Raw genomic sequence first — 22,319 nt, forward strand, 5'->3', positions numbered from 1 at the left:
ATTAAAACCGTCTTTTTAAGCTACTGTGACCTCCACGTCTCTTCCAAGGGGCATTAAAACCGTCTTGTTAAACCACTCTGAACTCCACGTCTCTTCTAAGGGGCATTAAAACCATCTTGTTAAGCTACGGTGACCTCCATGTCTCTTCCAAGGGGCATTAAAACTGTCTTGTTAAACCACTCTGACCTCCACGTCTCTTCCAAGGGGCATTAAAATCATCTTGTGAAGCTACTGTGACCTCCACGTCTCTTCCAAGGGGCATTAAAACCGTCTTGTTAAGCTACTGTGACCTCCACGTCTCTTCCAAGGGGCATTAAAACCATCTTGTTAAACCACTCTGAACTCCACGTCTTTTCCAAGGGGCATTAAAACCATCTTGATAAACTCCTCTGAACTCCACGTCTCTTCCAAGGGGCATTAAAATCGTCTTGTTAAGCTACTGTGACTTCCACGTCTCATCCAAGGGGCATTAAAACCTTCTTGTTAAACCACTCTGAACTCCACGTCTCTTCCAAGGGCCATTAAAACTGTCTTGTTAAGCTACTGTGACCTCCACGTCTTTTCCTAGGGGCATTAAAACCATCTTGTTAAACCACTCTAAACTCCACATCTCTTCCAAGGGGCATTAAAATCGTCTTGTTAAGCTACTGTGACCTCCACGTCTCTTCCAAGGGGCATTAAAACCGTCTTGTTAAACCACTCTGAACTCCACGTCTCTTCCAAGGGGCATTAAACCGTCTTGTTAAGCTACTGTGACCTGCACGTCTCTTGCAAGGGGCATTAAAACCGTCTTGTTAAGCTACTGTGACCTCCACGTCTCTTCCAAGGGGCATTAAAACTGTCTTGTTAAACACTCTGAACTCCACGTCTCTTCCAAGGGGCATTAAAATTGTCTTGTTAAGCTACGGTGACCTCCACGTCTCTTCCAAGGGGCATTAAAACCGTCTTTTTAAGCTACTGTGACCTCCACGTCTCTTCCAAGGGGCATTAAAACTGTCTTGTTAAACCATTCTAAACTCCACGTCTCTTGCAAGGGGCATTAAAACCATCTTGTTAAGCTACTGTGACCTCCACGTCTCTTCCAAGGGGCATTAAAACCATCTTGTTATACGACTCTGAACTCCACATCTCTTCCAAGGAGCATTAAAATAGTCTTGGTAACCTACTGTGACCTCCATGTCTCTTCCAAGGGGCATTAAAACCGTCTTGTTAAGCTACTGTGACCTCCACGTCTCTTCCAAGGGGCATTAAAACCGTCTTGTTAAACCACTCTGAACTTCACGTCTCTTCCAAGGGTCATTAAACCGTCTTGTTAAGCTAATGTGACCTCCCCGTCTCTTGCAAGGGGCATTAAAACCGTCTTATTAAGCTACTGTGAACTCCACGTCTCTTCCAAGGGGCATTAAAACCGTCTTGTTAAACCACTCTGAACTCCACGTCTCTTCCAAGGGGCATTAAACCGTCTTGTTAAGCTACTGTGACCTGCACGTCTCTTACAAGGGGCATTAAAACCGTCTTGTTAAGCTACAGTGACCTCCACGTCTCTTCCAAGGGGCACTAATACCGTCTTGTTAAACCACTCTGAACTCCACGTCTCTTCCAAGGGGCATTAAAACCGTCTTGTTAAGCAACTGTGACCCCCACGTCTCTTCCAAGGGGCATTAAAACAGTCTTTTTAAACCACTCTGAACTCCATGTCTCTTCCAAGGGGCATTAAAACCGTCTTGTTAAACCACTCTGAACTCCACGTCTCTTGCAAGGGCATTAAAACCGTCTTGTTAAGCTACTGTGACCTCCACGTCTCTTCCAAGGGGCATTAAAACCATCTTGTTATACGACTCTGAACTCCACATCTCTTCCAAGGAGCATTAAAATAGTCTTGGTAACCTACTGTGACCTCCATGTCTCTTCCAAGGGGCATTAAAACCGTCTTGTTAAGCCACTGTGACCTCCACGTCTCTTCCAAGGGGCATTAAAACCGTCTTGTTAAACCACTCTGAACTTCACGTCTCTTCCAAGGGTCATTAAACCGTCTTGTTAAGCTAATGTGACCTCCCCGTCTCTTGCAAGGGGCATTAAAACCGTCTTATTAAGCTACTGTGACCTCCACGTCTCTTCCAAGGGGCATTAAAACCATCTTGTTAAACCACTCTGAACTCCACGTCTCTTCCAAGGGGCATTAAACCGTCTTGTTAAGCTACTGTGACCTGCACGTCTCTTGCAATGGGCATTAAAACCGTCTTGTTAAGCTACAGTGACCTCCACGTCTCTTCCAAGGGGCATTAAAACCGTCTTGTTAAACCACTCTGAAATCCACGTCTCTTCCAAGGAGCATTAAAACCATCTTTTTAAGCTACTGTGACCTCCACGTCTCTTCCAAGGGGCATTAAAACCGTCTTATTAAATCACTCTGAGCTCCACGTCTCTTTCAAGGGGCATTAAAATTGTCTTGTTAAGCTACGGTGACCTCCACGTCTCTTCCAAGGGGCATTAAAACCGTCTTTTTAAGCTACTGTGACCTCCACGTCTCTTCCAAGGGGCATTAAAACCGTCTTGTTAAACCACTCTGAACTCCACGTCTCTTCTAAGGGGCATTAAAACCGTCTTGTTAAGCTACGGTGACCTCCATGTCTCTTCCAAGGGGCATTAAAACTGTCTTGTTAAACCACTCTGACCTCCACGTCTCTTCCAAGGGGCATTAAAATCATCTTGTGAAGCTACTGTGACCTCCACGTCTCTTCCAAGGGGCATTAAAACCGTCTTGTTAAGCTACTGTGACCTCCACGTCTCTTCCAAGGGGCATTAAAACCATCTTGTTAAACCACTCTGAACTCCACGTCTTTTCCAAGGGGCATTAAAACCATCTTGATAAACTCCTCTGAACTCCACGTCTCTTCCAAGGGGCATTAAAATCGTCTTGTTAAGCTACTGTGACTTCCACGTCACATCCAAGGGGCATTAAAACCTTCTTGTTAAACCACTCTGAACTCCACGTCTCTTCCAAGGGGCATTAAAACTGTCTTGTTAAGCTACTGTGACCTCCACGTCTTTTCCTAGGGGCATTAAAACCATCTTGTTAAACCACTCTAAACTCCACATCTCTTCCAAGGGGCATTAAAATCATCTTGTTAAGCTACTGTGACCTCCACGTCTCTTCCAAGGGGCATTAAAACCATCTTGTTAAACCACTCTGAACTCCACGTCTCTTCCAAGGGGCATTAAACCGTCTTGTTAAGCTACTGTGACCTGCACGTCTCTTGCAAGGGGCATTAAAACCGTCTTGTTAAGCTACTGTGACCTCCACGTCTCTTCCAAGGGGCATTAAAACTGTCTTGTTAAACCACTCTGAACTCCACGTCTCTTCCAAGGGGCATTAAAATTGTCTTGTTAAGCTACTGTGACCTGCACGTCTCTTGCAAGGGGCATTAAAACCATCTTGTTAAGCTACTGTGACCTCCACGTCTCTTCCAAGGGGCATTAAAACCGTCTTATTAAACCACTCTGAACTCCACATCTCTTCCAAGGGGCATTAAAATTGTCTTGTTAAGCTACTGTGACCTCCACGTCTCTTCCAAGGTGCATTAAAACCATCTTGTTAAGCTACTGTGACCTCCATGTCTCTTCCAAGGGGCATTAAAACCATCTTGATAAACCCCTCTGAACTCCACGTCTCTTCCAAGGGGCATTAAAATCGTCTTCTTAAGCTACTGTGATCTCCACGTCTCTTCCAAGGTGCATTAAAACCGTCTTGTTAAACCACTCTGAACTCCACGTCTCTTCCAAGGGGCATTAAAACTGTCTTGTAAGCTACTGTGACCTCCACGTCTTTTTCTAGGGGCATTAAAACCATCTTGTTAAACCACTCTGAACTCCACGTCTCTTCCAAGGGGCAATAAAATTGTCTTGTTAAGCTACTGTGACCTCCATGTTTCTTCCAAGTTGCATTAAAACCATCCTGTTAAACCTCTCTGAACTCCACTTCTCTTCCAATGGGCATTAAAACCACCTTGTTAAGCTACTGTAATCTCCACGTCTCTTCCAAGGGGCATTAAATCCGTCTTGTTAAACCACTCTGAGCTCCACGTCTCTTCCAAGGGGCATTAAAACCATTTTGTTAAGCTACTGTGACCTCCGCGTCCCATCCAAGGGGCATTAAAACCATCTCGTTAAACCACTCTGAACTCCACGTCTTTTCCAAGGGGCATTAAAACCATCTCGTTAGACCACTCTGAACTCCACGTTTCCTTCAAGGGCCATTAAAACCGTCTTGTTAAACCACTCTGAACTCCACGTCTCTTCCAAGGGGCATTAAACCGTCTTGTTAAGCTAATGTGACCTCCCCGTCTCTTGCAAGGGGCATTAAAACCGTTTTATTTAGCTACTGTGAACTCCACGTCTCTTCCAAGGGGCATTAAAACCGTCTTGTTAAACCACTCTGAACTCCACGTCTCTTCCAAGGGGCATTAAACCGTCTTGTTAAGCTACTGTGACCTGCACGTCTCTTACAAGGGGCATTAAAACCGTCTTGTTAAGCTACAGTGACCTCCACGTCTCTTCCAAGGGGCACTAATACCGTCTTGTTAAACCACTCTGAACTCCACGTCTCTTCCAAGGGGCATTAAAACCGTCTTGTTAAGCAACTGTGACCCCCACGTCTCTTCCAAGGGGCATTAAAACAGTCTTTTTAAACCACTCTGAACTCCATGTCTCTTCCAAGGGGCATTAAAACCGTCTTGTTAAACCACTCTGAACTCCACGTCTCTTCCAAGGGGCATTAAAACCGTCTTGTTAAACCATTCTAAACTCCACGTCTCTTGCAAGGGCATTAAAACCGTCTTGTTAAGCTACTGTGACCTCCACGTCTCTTCCAAGGGGCATTAAAACCATCTTGTTATACGACTCTGAACTCCACATCTCTTCCAAGGAGCATTAAAATAGTCTTGGTAACCTACTGTGACCTCCATGTCTCTTCCAAGGGGCATTAAAACCGTCTTGTTAAGCCACTGTGACCTCCACGTCTCTTCCAAGGGGCATTAAAACCATCTTGTTAAACCACTCTGAACTCCACGTCTCTTCCAAGGGGCATTAAACCGTCTTGTTAAGCTACTGTGACCTGCACGTCTCTTGCAAGGGGCATTAAAACCGTCTTGTTAAGCTACAGTGACCTCCACGTCTCTTCCAAGGGGCATTAAAACCGTCTTGTTAAACCACTCTGAAATCCACGTCTCTTCCAAGGAGCATTAAAACCATCTTTTTAAGCTACTGTGACCTCCACGTCTCTTCCAAGGGGCATTAAAACCGTCTTATTAAATCACTCTGAGCTCCACGTCTCTTCCAAGGGGCATTAAAATTGTCTTGTTAAGCTACGGTGACCTCCACGTCTCTTCCAAGGGGCATTAAAACCGTCTTTTTAAGCTACTGTGACCTCCACGTCTCTTCCAAGGGGCATTAAAACCGTCTTGTTAAACCACTCTGAACTCCACGTCTCTTCTAAGGGGCATTAAAACCGTATTGTTAAGCTACGGTGACCTCCATGTCTCTTCCAAGGGGCATTAAAACTGTCTTGTTAAACCACTCTGACCTCCACGTCTCTTCCAAGGGGCATTAAAATCATCTTGTGAAGCTACTGTGACCTCCACGTCTCTTCCAAGGGGCATTAAAACCGTCTTGTTAAGCTACTGTGACCTCCACGTCTCTTCCAAGGGGCATTAAAACCATCTTGTTAAACCACTCTGAACTCCACGTCTTTTCCAAGGGGCATTAAAACCATCTTGATAAACTCCTCTGAACTCCACGTCTCTTCCAAGGGGCATTAAAATCGTCTTGTTAAGCTACTGTGACTTCCACGTCTCATCCAAGGGGCATTAAAACCTTCTTGTTAAACCACTCTGAACTCCACGTCTCTTCCAAGGGGCATTAAAACTGTCTTGTTAAGCTACTGTGACCTCCACGTCTTTTCCTAGGGGCATTAAAACCATCTTGTTAAACCACTCTAAACTCCACATCTCTTCCAAGGGGCATTAAAATCGTCTTGTTAAGCTACTGTGACCTCCACGTCTCTTCCAAGGGGCATTAAAACCATCTTGTTAAACCACTCTGAACTCCACGTCTCTTCCAAGGGGCATTAAACCGTCTTGTTAAGCTACTGTGACCTGCACGTCTCTTGCAAGGGGCATTAAAACCGTCCTGTTAAGCTACTGTGACCTCCACGTCTCTTCCAAGGGGCATTAAAACTGTCTTGTTAAACCACTCTGAACTCCACGTCTCTTCCAAGGGGCATTAAAATTGTCTTGTTAAGCTACTGTGACCTGCACGTCTCTTGCAAAGGGCATTAAAACCATCTTGTTAAGCTACTGTGACCTCCACACCTCTTCCAAGGGGCATTAAAACCGTCTTATTAAACCACTCTGAACTCCACATCTCTTCCAAGGGGCATTAAAATTGTCTTGTTAAGCTACTGTGACCTCCACGTCTCTTCCAAGGTGCATTAAAACCATCTTGTTAAGCTACTGTGACCTCCATGTCTCTTCCAAGGGGCATTAAAACCATCTTGATAAACCCTCTGAACTCCACGTCTCTTCCAAGGGGCATTAAAATCGTCTTCTTAAGCTACTGTGATCTCCACGTCTCTTCCAAGGGGCATTAAAACCGTCTTGTTAAACCACTCTGAACTCCACGTCTCTTCCAAGGGGCATTAAAACTGTCTTGTAAGCTACTGTGACCTCCACGTCTTTTCCTAGGGGCATTAAAACCATCTTGTTAAACCACTCTGAACTCCACGTCTCTTCCAAGGGGCAATAAAATTGTCTTGTTAAGCTACTGTGACCTCCATGTTTCTTCCAAGTTGCATTAAAACCATCCTGTTAAACCTCTCTGAACTCCACTTCTCTTCCAATGGGCATTAAAACCACCTTGTTAAGCTACTGTAATCTCCACGTCTCTTCCAAGGGGCATTAAATCCGTCTTGTTAAACCACTCTGAGCTCCACGTCTCTTCCAAGGGGCATTAAAACCATTTTGTTAAGCTACTGTGACCTCCGCGTCCCATCCAAGGGGCATTAAAACCATCTCGTTAAACCACTCTGAACTCCACGTCTTTTCCAAGGGGCATTAAAACCATCTCGTTAGACCACTCTGAACTCCACGTTTCTTTCAAGGGCCATTAAAACCGTCTCGTTAAATCACTCTGAACTCTACGTCTCTTCCAAGGGGCATTAAAACCGTCTTGTTGAACCACTCTGAACTCCACGTCTCTTCCAAGGGGCATTAAACCGTCTTGTTAAGCTACTGTGACCTGCACGTCTCTTGCAAGGGGCATTAAAACCGTCTTGTTAAGCTACAGTGACCTCACGTCTCTTCCAAGGGGCATTAAAACCGTCTTATTAAATCACTCTGAGCTCCACGTCTCTTCCAAGGGGCATTAAAATTGTCTTGTTAAGCTACACTGACCTCCACGTCTCTTCCAAGGGGCATTAAAACCGTCTTTTTAAGCTACTGTGACCTCCACGTCTCTTCCAAGGGGCATTAAAACTGTCTTGTTAAACCATTCTAAACTCCACATCTCTTCCAAGGAGCATTAAAATAGTCTTGGTAACCTACTGTGACCTCCATGTCTCTTCCAAGGGGCATTAAAACGTCTTGTTAAGCTACTGTGACCTCCACGTCTCTTCAAAGGGGCATTAAAACCGTCTTGTTAAACCACTCTGAACTTCACGTCTCTTCCAAGCGTCATTAAACCGTCTTGTTAAGCTAATGTGACCTCCCCGTCTCTTGCAAGGGGCATTAAAACCGTCTTATTAAGCTACTGTGAACTCCACGTCTCTTCCAAGGGGCATTAAAACCATCTTGTTAAACCACTCTGAACTCCACGTCTCTTCCAAGGGGCATTAAACCGTCTTGTTATGCTACTGCGACCTGCACGTCTCTTGCAAGGGGCATTAAAACCGTCTTGTTAAGCTACAGTGACCTCCACGTCTCTTCCAAGGGGCATTAAAACCGTCTTGTTAAACCACTCTGAACTCAATGTCTCTTCCAAGGGGCATTAAAACCGTCTTGTTAAGCAACTGTGACCCCCACGTCTCTTCCAAGGGGCATTAAAACAGTCTTTTTAAACCACTCTGAACTCCATGTCTCTTCCAAGGGGCATTAAAACCGTCTTGTTAAACCACTCTGAACTCCACGTCTCTTCCAAGGGGCATTAAAACCGTCTTGTTAAACCATTCTAAACTCCACGTCTCTTGCAAGGGCATTAAAACCGTCTTGTTAAGCTACTGTGACCTCCACGTCTCTTCCAAGGGGCATTAAAACCATCTTGTTATACGACTCTGAACTCCACATCTCTTCCAAGGAGCATTAAAATAGTCTTGGTAACCTACTGTGACCTCCATGTCTCTTCCAAGGGGCATTAAAACCGTCTTGTTAAGCCACTGTGACCTCCACGTCTCTTCCAAGGGGCATTAAAACCGTCTTGTTAAACCACTCTGAACTTCACGTCTCTTCCAAGGGTCATTAAACCGTCTTGTTAAGCTAATGTGACCTCCCCGTCTCTTGCAAGGGGCATTAAAACCGTCTTATTAAGCTACTGTGACCTCCACGTCTCTTCAAAGGGGCATTAAAACCATCTTGTTAAACCACTCTGAACTCCACGTCTCTTCCAAGGGGCATTAAACCGTCTTGTTAAGCTACTGTGACCTGCACGTCTCTTGCAAGGGGCATTAAAATCGTCTTGTTAAGCTACAGTGACCTCCACGTCTCTTCCAAGGGGCATTAAAACCGTCTTGTTAAACCACTCTGAAATCCACGTCTCTTCCAAGGGGCATTAAAACCATCATTTTAAGCTACTGTGACCTCCACGTCTCTTCCAAGGGGCATTAAAACCGTCTTATTAAATCACTCTGAGCTCCACGTCTCTTCCAAGGGGCATTAAAACCGTCTTGTTAAACCACTCTGAAATCCACGTCTCTTCCAAGGAGCATTAAAACCATCTTTTTAAGCTACTGTGACCTCCACGTCTCTTCCAAGGGGCATTAAAACCGTCTTACTAAATCACTCTGAGCTCCACGTCTCTTCCAAGGGGCATTAAAACCGTCTTGTTAAACCACTCTGAAATCCACGTCTCTTCCAAGGAGCATTAAAACCATCTTTTTAAGCTACTGTGACTTCCACGTCTCTTCCAAGGGGCATTAAAACCGTCTTGTTAAACCACTCTGAACTCCACGTCTCTTCTAAGGGGCATTAAAACCGTCTTGTTAAGCTACGGTGACCTCCATGTCTCTTCCAAGGGGCATTAAAACTGTCTTGTTAAACCACTCTGACCTCCACGTCTCTTCCAAGGGGCATTAAAATCATCTTGTGAAGCTACTGTGACCTCCACGTCTCTTCCAAGGGGCATTAAAACCTTCTTTTTAAGCTACTGTGACCTCCACGTCTCTTCCAAGGGGCATTAAAACCATCTTGTTAAACCACTCTGAACTCCACGTCTTTTCCAAGGGGCATTAAAACCATCTTGATAAACTCCTCTGAACTCCACGTCTCTTCCAAGGGGCATTAAAATCATCTTGTTAAGCTACTGTGACTTCCACGTCTCATCCAAGGGGCATTAAAACCTTCTTGTTAAACCACTCTGAACTCCACGTCTCTTCCAAGGGGCATTAAAACTGTCTTGTTAAGCTACTGTGACCTCCACGTCTTTTCCTAGGGGCATTAAAACCATCTTGTTAAACCACTCTAAACTCCACATCTCTTCCAAGGGGCATTAAAATCGTCTTGTTAAGCTACTGTGACCTCCACGTCTCTTCCAAGGGGCATTAAAACCATCTTGTTAAACCACTCTGAACTCCACGTCTCTTCCAAGGGGCATTAAACCGTCTTGTTAAGCTACTGTGACCTGCACGTCTCTTGCAAGGGGCATTAAAACCGTCTTGTTAAGCTACTGTGACCTCCACGTCTCTTCCAAGGGGCATTAAAACTGTCTTGTTAAACCACTCTGAACTCCACGTCTCTTCCAAGGGGCATTAAAATTGTCTTGTTAAGCTACTGTGACCTGCACGTCTCTTGCAAGGGGCATTAAAACCATCTTGTTAAGCTACTGTGACCTCCACGTCTCTTCCAAGGGGCATTAAAACCGTCTTATTAAACCACTCTGAACTCCACATCTCTTCCAAGGGGCATTAAAATTGTCTTGTTAAGCTACTGTGACCTCCACGTCTCTTCCAAGGTGCATTAAAACCATCTTGTTAAGCTACTGTGACCTCCATGTCTCTTCCAAGGGGCATTAAAACCATCTTGATAAACCCCTCTGAACTCCACGTCTCTTCCAAGGGGCATTAAAATCGTCTTCTTAAGCTACTGTGATCTCCACGTCTCTTCCAAGGGGCATTAAAACCGTCTTGTTAAACCACTCTGAACTCCACGTCTCTTCCAATGGGCATTAAAACTGTCTTGTAAGCTACTGTGACCTCCACGTCTTTTCCTAGGGGCATTAAAACCATCTTGTTAAACCACTCTGAACTCCACGTCTCTTCCAAGGGGCAATAAAATTGTCTTGTTAAGCTACTGTGACCTCCATGTTTCTTCCAAGTTGCATTAAAACCATCCTGTTAAACCTCTCTGAACTCCACTTCTCTTCCAATGGGCATTAAAACCACCTTGTTAAGCTACTGTAATCTCCACGTCTCTTCCAAGGGGCATTAAATCCGTCTTGTTAAACCACTCTGAGCTCCACGTCTCTTCCAAGGGGCATTAAAACCATTTTGTTAAGCTACTGTGACCTCCGCGTCCCATCCAAGGGGCATTAAAACCATCTCGTTAAACCACTCTGAACTCCACGTCTTTTCCAAGGGGCATTAAAACCATCTCGTTAGACCACTCTGAACTCCACGTTTCTTTCAAGGGCCATTAAAACCGTCTCGTTATATCACTCTGAACTCTACGTCTCTTCCAAGGGGTATTAAAACCGTCTTGTTAAACCACTCTGAACTCCACGTCTCTTCCAAGGGGCATTAAACCGTCTTGTTAAGCTACTGTGACCTGCACGTCTCTTGCAAGGGGCATTAAAACCATCTTGTTAAGCTACAGTGACCTCACTTCTCTTCCAAGGGGCATTAAAACCGTCTTGTTAAACCACTCTGAACTCCACGTCTCTTCCAAGGGGCATTAAAACCATCTTTTTAAGCTACTGTGACCTCCACGTCTCTTGCAAGGGGCATTAAAACCGTCTTATTAAATCACTCTGAGCTCCACGTCTCTTCCAAGGGGCATTAAAATTGTCTTGTTAAGCTACACTGACCTCCACGTCTCTTCCAAGGGGCATTAAAACCGTCTTTTTAAGCTACTGTGACCTCCACGTCTCTTCCAAGGGGCATTAAAACTGTCTTGTTAAACCATTCTAAACTCCACGTCTCTTGCAAAGGGCATTAAAACCATCTTGTTAAGCTACTGTGACCTCCACGTCTCTTCCAAGGGGCATTAAAACCATCTTGTTATACGACTCTGAACTCCACATCTCTTCCAAGGAGCATTAAAATAGTCTTGGTAACCTACTGTGACCTCCATGTCTCTTCCAAGGGGCATTAAAACCGTCTTGTTAAGCTACTGTGACCTCCACGTCTCTTCAAAGGGGCATTAAAACCGTCTTGTTAAACCACTCTGAACTTCACGTCTCTTCCAAGCGTCATTAAACCGTCTTGTTAAGCTAATGTGACCTCCCCGTCTCTTGCAAGGGGCATTAAAATCGTCTTATTAAGCTACTGTGAACTCCACGTCTCTTCCAAGGGGCATTAAAACCATCTTGTTAAACCACTCTGAACTCCACGTCTCTTCCAAGGGGCATTAAACCGTCTTGTTAAGCTACTGCGACCTGCACGTCTCTTGCAAGGGGCATTAAAACCGTCTTGTTAAGCTACAGTGACCTCCACGTCTCTTCCAAGGGGCATTAAAACCGTCTTGTTAAACCACTCTGAACTCAACGTCTCTTCCAAGGGGCATTAAAACCGTCTTGTTAAGCAACTGTGACCCCCACGTCTCTTCCAAGGGGCATTAAAACAGTCTTTTTAAACCACTCTGAACTCCATGTCTCTTCCAAGGGGCATTAAAACCGTCTTGTTAAACCACTCTGAACTCCACGTCTCTTCCAAGGGGCATTAAAACGGTCTTGTTAAACTATTCTAAACTCCACGTCTCTTGCAAGGGCATTAAAACCGTCTTGTTAAGCTACTGTGACCTCCACGTCTCTTCCAAGGGGCATTAAAACCATCTTGTTATACGACTCTGAACTCCACATCTCTTCCAAGGAGCATTAAAATAGTCTTGGTAACCTACTGTGACCTCCATGTCTCTTCCAAGGGGCATTAAAACCGTCTTGTTAAGCCACTGTGACCTCCACGTCTCTTCCAAGGGGCATTAAAACCGTCTTGTTAAACCACTCTGAACTTCACGTCTCTTCCAAGGGGCATTAAACCGTCTTGTTAAGCTAATATGACCTCCCCGTCTCTTGCAAGGGGCATTAAAACCGTCTTATTGAGCTACTGTGACCTCCACGTCTCTTCCAAGGGGCATTAAAACCATCTTGTTAAACCACTCTGAACTCCACGTCTCTTCCAAGGGGCATTAAACCGTCTTGTTAAGCTACTGTGACCTGCACGTCTCTTGCAAGGGGCATTAAAACCGTCTTGTTAAGCTACTGTGACCTCCACGTCTCTTCCAAGGGGCATTAAAACTGTCTTGTTAAACACTCTGAGCTCCACGTCTCTTCCAAGGGGCATTAAAATTGTCTTGTTAAGCTACGGTGACCTCCACGTCTCTTCCAAGGGGCATTAAAACCGTCTTTTTAAGCTACTGTGACCTCCACATCTCTTCCAAGGGGCATTAAAACTGTCTTGTTAAACCATTCTAAACTCCACGTCTCTTGCAAGGGGCATTAAAACCATCTTGTTAAGCTACTGTGACCTCCACGTCTCTTCCAAGGGGCATTAAAACCATCTTGTTATACGACTCTGAACTCCACATCTCTTCCAAGGAGCATTAAAATAGTCTTGGTAACCTACTGTGACCTCCATGTCTCTTTCAAGGGGCATTAAAACCGTCTTGTTAAGCTACTGTGACCTCCACGTCTCTTCCAAGGGGCATTAAAACCGTCTTGTTAAACCACTCTGAACTTCACGTCTCTTCCAAGGGTCATTAAACCGTCTTGTTAAGCTAATGTGACCTCCCCTTCTCTTGCAAGGGGCATTAAAACCGTCTTATTAAGCTACTGTGAACTCCACGTCTCTTCCAAGGGGCATTAAAACCGTCTTGTTAAACCACTCTGAACTCCACGTCTCTTCCAAGGGGCATTAAACCGTCTTGTTAAGCTACTGTGACCTGCACGTCTCTTACAAGGGGCATTAAAACCGTCTTGTTAAGCTACAGTGACCTCCACGTCTCTTCCAAGGGGCACTAATACCGTCTTGTTAAACCACTCTGAACTCCACGTCTCTTCCAAGGGGCATTAAAACCGTCTTGTTAAGCAACTGTGACCCCCACGTCTCTTCCAAGGGGCATTAAAACAGTCTTTTTAAACCACTCTGAACTCCATGTCTCTTCCAAGGGGCATTAAAACCGTCTTGTTAAACCACTCTGAACTCCACGTCTCTTCCAAGGGGCATTAAAACCGTCTTGTTAAACCATTCTAAACTCCACGTCTCTTGCAAGGGCATTAAAACCGTCTTGTTAAGCTACTGTGACCTCCACGTCTCTTCCAAGGGGCATTAAAACCATCTTGTTATACGACTCTGAACTCCACATCTCTTCCAAGGAGCATTAAAATAGTCTTGGTAACCTACTGTGACCTCCATGTCTCTTCCAAGGGGCATTAAAACCGTCTTGTTAAGCCACTGTGACCTCCACGTCTCTTCCAAGGGGCATTAAAACCGTCTTGTTAAACCACTCTGAACTTCACGTCTCTTCCAAGGGTCATTAAACCGTCTTGTTAAGCTAATGTGACCTCCCCGTCTCTTGCAAGGGGCATTAAAACCGTCTTATTAAGCTACTGTGACCTCCACGTCTCTTCCAAGGGGCATTAAAACCATCTTGTTAAACCACTCTGAACTCCACGTCTCTTCCAAGGGGCATTAAACCGTCTTGTTAAGCTACTGTGACCTGCACGTCTCTTGCAAGGGGCATTAAAACCGTCTTGTTAAGCTACAGTGACCTCCACGTCTCTTCCAAGGGGCATTAAAACCGTCTTGTTAAACCACTCTGAAATCCACGTCTCTTCCAAGGAGCATTAAAACCATCTTTTTAAGCTACTGTGACCTCCACGTCTCTTCCAAGGGGCATTAAAACCGTCTTATTAAATCACTCTGAGCTCCACGTCTCTTCCAAGGGGCATTAAAATTGTCTTGTTAAGCTACGGTGACCTCCACGTCTCTTCCAAGGGGCATTAAAACCGTCTTTTTAAGCTACTGTGACCTCCACGTCTCTTCCAAGGGGCATTAAAACCGTCTTGTTAAACCACTCTGAACTCCACGTCTCTTCTAAGGGGCATTAAAACCGTCTTGTTAAGCTACGGTGACCTCCATGTCTCTTCCAAGGGGCATTAAAACTGTCTTGTTAAACCACTCTGACCTCCATGTCTCTTCCAAGGGGCATTAAAATCATCTTGTGAAGCTACTGTGACCTCCACGTCTCTTCCATGGGGTATTAAAACCGTCTTGTTAAGCTACTGTGACCTCCACGTCTCTTCCAAGGGGCATTAAAACCATCTTGTTAAACCACTCTGAACTCCACGTCTTTTCCAAGGGGCATTAAAACCATCTCGATAAACTCCTCTGAACTCCACGTCTCTTCCAAGGGGCATTAAAATCGTCTTGTTAAGCTACTGTGACTTCCACGTCTCATCCAAGGGGCATTAAAACCTTCTTGTTAAACCACTCTGAACTCCACGTCTCTTCCAAGGGGCATTAAAACTGTCTTGTTAAGCTACTGTGACCTCCACGTCTTTTCCTAGGGGCAATAAAACCATCTTGTTAAACCACTCTAAACTCCACATCTCTTCCAAGGGGCATTAAAATCGTCTTGTTAAGCTACTGTGACCTCCACGTCTCTTCCAAGGGGCATTAAAACCGTCTTGTTAAACCACTCTGAACTCCACGTCTCTTCCAAGGGGCATTAAACCGTCTTGTTAAGCTACTGTGACCTGCACGTCTCTTGCAAGGGGCATTAAAACCGTCTTATTAAGCTACTGTGACCTCCACGTCTCTTCCAAGGGGCATTAAAACTGTCTTGTTAAACACTCTGAACTCCACGTCTCTTCCAAGGGGCATTAAAATTGTCTTGTTAAGCTACGGTGACCTCCACGTCTCTTCCAAGGGGCATTAAAACCGTCTTTTTAAGCTACTGTGACCTCCACGTCTCTTCCAAAGGGCATTAAAACTGTCTTGTTAAACGATTCTAAACTCCACATCTCTTGCAAGGGGCATTAAAACCATCTTGTTAAGCTACTGTGACCTCCACGTCTCTTCCAAGGGGCATTAAAACCATCTTGTTATACGACTCTGAACTCCACATCTCTTCCAAGGAGCATTAAAATAGTCTTGGTAACCTACTGTGACCTCCATGTCTCTTCCAAGGGGCATTAAAACCGTCTTGTTAAGCTACTGTGACCTCCACGTCTCTTCCAAGGGGCATTAAAACCGTCTTGTTAAACCACTCTGAACTTCACGTCTCTTCCAAGGGTCATTAAACCGTCTTGTTAAGCTAATGTGACCTCACCGTCTCTTGCAAGGGGCATTAAAACCGTCTTATTAAGCTACTGTGAACTCCACGTCTCTTCCAAGGGGCATTAAAACCATCTTGTTAAACCACTCTGAACTCCACGTCTCTTCCAAGGGGCATTAAACCGTCTTGTTAAGCTACTGCGACCTGCACGTCTCTTGCAAGGGGCATTAAAACCGTCTTGTTAAGCTACAGTGACCTCCACGTCTCTTCCAAGGGGCATTAAAACCGTCTTGTTAAACCACTCTGAACTCAACGTCTCTTCCAAGGGGCATTAAAACCGTCTTGTTAAGCAACTGTGACCCCCACGTCTCTTCCAAGGGGCATTAAAACAGTCTTTTTAAACCACTCTGAACTCCATGTCTCTTCCAAGGGGCATTAAAACCATCTTTTTAAACCACTCTGAACTCCACGTCTCTTCCAAGGGGCATTAAAACCGTCTTGTTAAACCATTCTAAACTCCACGTCTCTTGCAAGGGCATTAAAACCGTCTTGTTAAGCTACTGTGACCTCCACGTCTCTTCCAAGGGGCATTAAAACCATCTTGTTATACGACTCTGAACTCCACATCTCTTCCAAGGAGCATTAAAATAGTATTGGTAACCTACTGTGACCTCCATGTCTCTTCCAAAGGGCATTAAAACCGTCTTGTTAAGCCACTGTGACCTCCACGTCTCTTCCAAGGGGCATTAAAACCGTCTTGTTAAACCACTCTGAACTTCACGTCTCTTCCAAGGGTCATTAAACCGTCTTGTTAAGCTAATGTGACCTCCCCGTCTCTTGCAAGGGGCATTAAAACCGTCTTATTAAGCTACTGTGACCTCCACGTCTCTTCCAAGGGGCATTAAAACCATCTTGTTAAACCACTGTGAACTCCACGTCTCTTCCAAGGGGCATTAAACCGTCTTGTTAAGCTACTGTGACCTGCACGTCTCTTGCAAGGGGCATTAAAACCGTCTTGTTAAGCTACAGTGACCTCCACGTCTCTTCCAAGGGGCATTAAAACCGTCTTGTTAAACCACTCTGAAATCCACGTCTCTTCCAAGGGGCATTAAAACCATCTTTTTAAGCTACTGTGACCTCCACGTCTCTTCCAAGGGGCATTAAAACCGTCTTATTAAATCACTCTGAGCTCCACGTCTCTTCCAAGGGGCATTAAAACCGTCTTGTTAAACCACTCTGAAATCCACGTCTCTTCCAAGGAGCATTAAAACCATATTTTTAAGCTACTGTGACCTCCACGTCTCTTCCAAGGGGCATTAAAACCGTCTTATTAATTCACTCTGAGCTCCACGTCTCTTCCAAGGGGCATTAAAATTGTCTTGTTAAGCTACTGTGACCTCCACGTCTCTTCCAAGGGGCATTAAAACCGTCTTGTTAAACCACTCTGAACTCCACGTCTCTTCTAAGGGGCATTAAAACCGTCTTGTTAAGCTACGGTGACCTCCATGTCTCTTCCAAGGGGCATTAAAACTGTCTTGTTAAACCACTCTGACCTCCACGTCTCTTCCAAGGGGCATTAAAATCATCTTGTGAAGCTACTGTGACCTCCACGTCTCTTCCAAGGGGCATTAAAACCTTCTTTTTAAGCTACTGTGACCTCCACGTCTCTTCCAAGGGGCATTAAAACCATCTTGTTAAACCACTCTGAACTCCACGTCTTTTCCAAGGGGCATTAAAACCATCTTGATAAACTCCTCTGAACTCCACGTCTCTTCCAAGGGGCATTAAAATCGTCTTGTTAAGCTACTGTGACTTTCACGTCTCATCCAAGGGGCATTAAAACCTTCTTGTTAAACCACTCTGAACTCCACGTCTCTTCCAAGGGGCATTAAAACTGTCTTGTTAAGCTACTGTGACCTCCACGTCTTTTCCTAGGGGCATTAAAACCATCTTGTTAAACCACTCTAAACTCCACATCTCTTCCAAGGGGCATTAAAATCGTCTTGTTAAGCTACTGTGACCTCCACGTCTCTTCCAAGGGGCATTAAAACCATCTTGTTAAACCACTCTGAACTCCACGTCTCTTCCAAGGGGCATTAAACCGTCTTGTTAAGCTACTGTGACCTGCACGTCTCTTGCAAGGGGCATTAAAACCGTCTTGTTAAGCTACTGTGACCTCCACGTCTCTTCCAAGGGGCATTAAAACTGTCTTGTTAAACACTCTGAACTCCACGTCTCTTCCAAGGGGCATTAAAATTGTCTTGTTAAGCTACGGTGACCTCCACGTCTCTTCCAAGGGGCATTAAAACCGTCTTTTTAAGCTACTGTGACCTCCACATCTCTTCCAAGGGGCATTAAAACTGTCTTGTTAAACCATTCTAAACTCCACGTCTCTTGCAAGGGGCATTAAAACCATCTTGTTAAGCTACTGTGACCTCCACGTCTCTTCCAAGGGGCATTAAAACCATCTTGTTATACGACTCTGAACTCCACATCTCTTCCAAGGAGCATTAAAATAGTCTTGGTAACCTACTGTGACCTCCATGTCTCTTTCAAGGGGCATTAAAACCGTCTTGTTAAGCTACTGTGACCTCCACGTCTCTTCCAAGGGGCATTAAAACCGTCTTGTTAAACCACTCTGAACTTCACGTCTCTTCCAAGGGTCATTAAACCGTCTTGTTAAGCTAATGTGACCTCCCCGTCTCTTGCAAGGGGCATTAAAACCGTCTTATTAAGCTACTGTGAACTCCACGTCTCTTCCAAGGGGCATTAAAACCGTCTTGTTAAACCACTCTGAACTCCACGTCTCTTCCAAGGGGCATTAAACCGTCTTGTTAAGCTACTGTGACCTGCACGTCTCTTACAAGGGGCATTAAAACCGTCTTGTTAAGCTACAGTGACCTCCACGTCTCTTCCAAGGGGCACTAATACCGTCTTGTTAAACCACTCTGAACTCCACGTCTCTTCCAAGGGGCATTAAAACCGTCTTGTTAAGCAACTGTGACCCCCACGTCTCTTCCAAGGGGCATTAAAACAGTCTTTTTAAACCACTCTGAACTCCATGTCTCTTCCAAGGGGCATTAAAACCGTCTTGTTAAACCACTCTGAACTCCACGTCTCTTCCAAGGGGCATTAAAACCGTCTTGTTAAACCATTCTAAACTCCACGTCTCTTGCAAGGGCATTAAAACCGTCTTGTTAAGCTACTGTGACCTCCACGTCTCTTCCAAGGGGCATTAAAACCATCTTGTTATACGACTCTGAACTCCACATCTCTTCCAAGGAGCATTAAAATAGTCTTGGTAACCTACTGTGACCTCCATGTCTCTTCCAAGGGGCATTAAAACCGTCTTGTTAAGCCACTGTGACCTCCACGTCTCTTCCAAGGGGCATTAAAACCGTCTTGTTAAACCACTCTGAACTTCACGTCTCTTCCAAGGGTCATTAAACCGTCTTGTTAAGCTAATGTGACCTCCCCGTCTCTTGCAAGGGGCATTAAAACCGTCTTATTAAGCTACTGTGACCTCCACGTCTCTTCCAAGGGGCATTAAAACCATCTTGTTAAACCACTCTGAACTCCACGTCTCTTCCAAGGGGCATTAAACCGTCTTGTTAAGCTACTGTGACCTGCACGTCTCTTGCAAGGGGCATTAAAACCGTCTTGTTAAGCTACAGTGACCTCCACGTCTCTTCCAAGGGGCATTAAAACCGTCTTGTTAAACCACTCTGAAATCCACGTCTCTTCCAAGGAGCATTAAAACCATCTTTTTAAGCTACTGTGACCTCCACGTCTCTTCCAAGGGGCATTAAAACCGTCTTATTAAATCACTCTGAGCTCCACGTCTCTTCCAAGGGGCATTAAAATTGTCTTGTTAAGCTACGGTGACCTCCACGTCTCTTCCAAGGGGCATTAAAACCGTCTTTTTAAGCTACTGTGACCTCCACGTCTCTTCCAAGGGGCATTAAAACCGTCTTGTTAAACCACTCTGAACTCCACGTCTCTTCTAAGGGGCATTAAAACCGTCTTGTTAAGCTACGGTGACCTCCATGTCTCTTCCAAGGGGCATTAAAACTGTCTTGTTAAACCACTCTGACCTCCATGTCTCTTCCAAGGGGCATTAAAATCATCTTGTGAAGCTACTGTGACCTCCACGTCTCTTCCATGGGGTATTAAAACCGTCTTGTTAAGCTACTGTGACCTCCACGTCTCTTCCAAGGGGCATTAAAACCATCTTGTTAAACCACTCTGAACTCCACGTCTTTTCCAAGGGGCATTAAAACCATCTCGATAAACTCCTCTGAACTCCACGTCTCTTCCAAGGGGCATTAAAATCGTCTTGTTAAGCTACTGTGACTTCCACGTCTCATCCAAGGGGCATTAAAACCTTCTTGTTAAACCACTCTGAACTCCACGTCTCTTCCAAGGGGCATTAAAACTGTCTTGTTAAGCTACTGTGACCTCCACGTCTTTTCCTAGGGGCAATAAAACCATCTTGTTAAACCACTCTAAACTCCACATCTCTTCCAAGGGGCATTAAAATCGTCTTGTTAAGCTACTGTGACCTCCACGTCTCTTCCAAGGGGCATTAAAACCGTCTTGTTAAACCACTCTGAACTCCACGTCTCTTCCAAGGGGCATTAAACCGTCTTGTTAAGCTACTGTGACCTGCACGTCTCTTGCAAGGGGCATTAAAACCGTCTTATTAAGCTACTGTGACCTCCACGTCTCTTCCAAGGGGCATTAAAACTGTCTTGTTAAACACTCTGAACTCCACGTCTCTTCCAAGGGGCATTAAAATTGTCTTGTTAAGCTACGGTGACCTCCACGTCTCTTCCAAGGGGCATTAAAACCGTCTTTTTAAGCTACTGTGACCTCCACGTCTCTTCCAAAGGGCATTAAAACTGTCTTGTTAAACGATTCTAAACTCCACATCTCTTGCAAGGGGCATTAAAACCATCTTGTTAAGCTACTGTGACCTCCACGTCTCTTCCAAGGGGCATTAAAACCATCTTGTTATACGACTCTGAACTCCACATCTCTTCCAAGGAGCATTAAAATAGTCTTGGTAACCTACTGTGACCTCCATGTCTCTTCCAAGGGGCATTAAAACCGTCTTGTTAAGCTACTGTGACCTCCACGTCTCTTCCAAGGGGCATTAAAACCGTCTTGTTAAACCACTCTGAACTTCACGTCTCTTCCAAGGGTCATTAAACCGTCTTGTTAAGCTAATGTGACCTCACCGTCTCTTGCAAGGGGCATTAAAACCGTCTTATTAAGCTACTGTGAACTCCACGTCTCTTCCAAGGGGCATTAAAACCATCTTGTTAAACCACTCTGAACTCCACGTCTCTTCCAAGGGGCATTAAACCGTCTTGTTAAGCTACTGCGACCTGCACGTCTCTTGCAAGGGGCATTAAAACCGTCTTGTTAAGCTACAGTGACCTCCACGTCTCTTCCAAGGGGCATTAAAACCGTCTTGTTAAACCACTCTGAACTCAACGTCTCTTCCAAGGGGCATTAAAACCGTCTTGTTAAGCAACTGTGACCCCCACGTCTCTTCCAAGGGGCATTAAAACAGTCTTTTTAAACCACTCTGAACTCCATGTCTCTTCCAAGGGGCATTAAAACCATCTTTTTAAACCACTCTGAACTCCACGTCTCTTCCAAGGGGCATTAAAACCGTCTTGTTAAACCATTCTAAACTCCACGTCTCTTGCAAGGGCATTAAAACCGTCTTGTTAAGCTACTGTGACCTCCACGTCTCTTCCAAGGGGCATTAAAACCATCTTGTTATACGACTCTGAACTCCACATCTCTTCCAAGGAGCATTAAAATAGTATTGGTAACCTACTGTGACCTCCATGTCTCTTCCAAAGGGCATTAAAACCGTCTTGTTAAGCGACTGTGACCTCCACGTCTCTTCCAAGGGGCATTAAAACCGTCTTGTTAAACCACTCTGAACTTCACGTCTCTTCCAAGGGTCATTAAACCGTCTTGTTAAGCTAATGTGACCTCCCCGTCTCTTGCAAGGGGCATTAAAACCGTCTTATTAAGCTACTGTGACCTCCACGTCTCTTCCAAGGGGCATTAAAACCATCTTGTTAAACCACTCTGAACTCCACGTCTCTTCCAAGGGGTATTAAACCGTCTTGTTAAGCTACTGTGACCTGCACGTCTCTTGCAAGGGGCATTAAAATCGTCTTGTTAAGCTACAGTGACCTCCACGTCTCTTCCAAGGGGCATTAAAACCGTATTGTTAAACCACTCTGAAATCCACGTCTCTTCCAAGGGGCATTAAAACCATCTTTTTAAGCTACTGTGACCTCCACGTCTCTTCCAAGGGGCATTAAAACCGTCTTATTAAATCACTCTGAGCTCCACGTCTCTTCCAAGGGGCATTAAAATTGTCTTGTTAAGCTACGGTGACCTCTACGTCTCTTCCAAGGGGCATTAAAACCGTCTTTTTAAGCTACTGTGACCTCCACGTCTCTTCCAAGGGGCATTAAAACCGTCTTGTTAAACCACTCTGAACTCCACGTCTCTTCTAAGGGGCATTAAAACCATCTTGTTAAGCTACGGTGACCTCCATGTCTCTTCCAAGGGGCATTAAAACTGTCTTGTTAA

This window comes from Phyllobates terribilis, unplaced genomic scaffold (assembly GCF_046119375.1).
Source record: "Phyllobates terribilis strain yellow unplaced genomic scaffold, ASM4611937v1 Scaffold_1__5_contigs__length_1240528914, whole genome shotgun sequence".
In the NCBI taxonomy this organism is placed as follows: Eukaryota; Metazoa; Chordata; class Amphibia; order Anura; family Dendrobatidae; genus Phyllobates; species Phyllobates terribilis.